The sequence below is a fragment of the Otolemur garnettii genome, unplaced genomic scaffold (assembly GCF_000181295.1).
Source record: "Otolemur garnettii isolate 467f Iridium unplaced genomic scaffold, OtoGar3 scaffold00179, whole genome shotgun sequence".
Taxonomy (NCBI): Eukaryota; Metazoa; Chordata; class Mammalia; order Primates; family Galagidae; genus Otolemur; species Otolemur garnettii.
In genome coordinates, this window is record NW_003852574.1 from 1,019,760 (window position 1) to 1,021,702 (window position 1,943).

The window sequence follows — 1,943 nt, forward strand, 5'->3', positions numbered from 1 at the left end:
AACCTCAAACTCTTGGGCTTAAGCCATTCTCTTGCCTCCCCTCCCAAGTAGCTAGGACTACAAGAGCCTGCCACAATGCCTGGCTATTTTTTTTTTTTTTTGGTTGTAGTTGTCATTGTTGTTTGGCAGGACCTGGCTGGGTTTGATCCTGTCAGCTCCAGTATATGTAGCTGGCACCCCTAACTGCTGAGCAACAGGCGCTGAGCCCCATCTTTACTCTTAAAATAAAACATTACCTTTAATGGCTCGGTGCCTATAGCTCTGTGAGTAATGCGCCAGCCACATACACTGAAGCTGGTGGGTTTGAGCCCTGCCTGGGACAACTAAAAAACAATGACAACTGCAACCAAAACATAGCCAGGCATTGTGTGGTAGGCGCCTGTAGTCCCAGCTACTCGAGAGGTTGAGGCAAAGACTTGTCTAAGCCCAGGAATTTGAGGTTGCTGGGAGCTGTGAGCTATGTCTACCAAGGGTGACATAGTGAGACTCTGTCTCCCAAAAAAAAAAAAAAAAAAAAAAAATTACCTTTAATTATAATAATTTGCTACAGGTATCAAGGGCCTAAAGGTTACCCAGGGAATAAGACTATTTTCTATTAAACAACCTGAATGAGCAAAGACTCAACAAGAAAGGGGCCAATAGAATTTACTTAGCTATTTGATGGATATTAAAAGAAACTCAAAAATCAGGGGAGTAAGTCCAAGTGTGGTAGGACACATGTAATCCCAGCACTTTGGGAGGTTGAGGCAGGAGGATTATTTGAGGCCAGGAGTTAAGACTAGCCTAGGCAACATAGTAAGACCCCTTCTCCACAAAAAAAAAAAAAAAATTGCCAGCTGTGGTGGCAGATACCTATAGTCATAGCTACTCTGAAGGCTAAGGCAATAGGATCACGTAAGTTTAGGAGTTCAAGGCTACAATGATCTATGTTTGTACTGCATTCTAGTCTGGGCAGAAGAGAGAGAGCAAGACATTGTCTCTATAAATACACACTTTTTTTTTTTTCTTTGTGGTTTTTGGCTGGGGCTGGGTTTGAACCCGCCACCGATGGTATATGGGGTTAGCGCCTTACTCCTTTAAGCCAGAGGTGCCGCCCATATATACATTTTTTTAAAAAAAGAGGAACAATTGGAAAAATCTGAATAAGGTCTGCATATTACATATAATATTATATAATTTTTTTTTTGAGATTTTTGTCACCCTCAGTAGAGTGCAGTATCATGGGTCACAGCAACCTCAAACTCCTTGGCTCAAGTGATTCTCTTGCCTCAGCCTCTCAAGTAGCTGGGATTACAAGCACCAGGCACAACCCTGGCTATTTATTTATTTATTTATTTATTTTGAGACAAGAGTCTCACTATGTTGCCCTCGGTAGAGGGCCGAGATGTCACAGCTCACAGAAACCTCAAACTCTTGGGCTTAAGTGATTCTCTTGCCTCAGCCTCCCAAGTAGCTGGAACTACAGGTCCCCACCACAACACCCAGCCATTTTTTTGTTGCAGTTGTCATTGTTCCTTAGCTGGCCCAGGCTGGGTTTGAACTTGCCAGCCTTGGTGTATGTGGTCGGCAATGTAGCCACTGTGCTATGGGTGCTGAGCCACACTGGCTTTTTTGTTTTTTTCAAAGACAAAGTTTCACTGTTACTCAGGCTGGTTTTGAACTCCTGAGCTCAAGCAATCCACCCACCTCAGCCTCCCAGAGTGCTAGGATTACAGACATAAACACCACATTAGCTGTACAAATGTTAATTTGTAATTTTTACAATTGTTCTGTACATAAGAAAATATTCTTTTTCTTCTTTTTTTTCCTCTCATTATGTGAGCACTCGGTAGAGTGCCATGGCATCACAGCTCACAGCAACCTCAAACTCTTGGGCTTAAGCAATTCTCTTGCCTCAGCCTCCCAAGTAGCTGGGACTATAAGTGCCTGCCATAATACTTGGC

At 43.1% G+C, this 1,943-nt stretch overlaps 1 protein-coding gene across 1 annotated transcript in view; it reads right to left on the reverse strand.

Annotated features, from left to right (window-relative positions):
• The window catches only part of PRKAR2A (protein kinase cAMP-dependent type II regulatory subunit alpha), a 104,182-nt gene that overhangs the window by 34,835 nt on the left and 67,404 nt on the right, over positions 1-1,943 (reverse strand). The gene's annotated exons all lie outside the window — the stretch shown is intronic.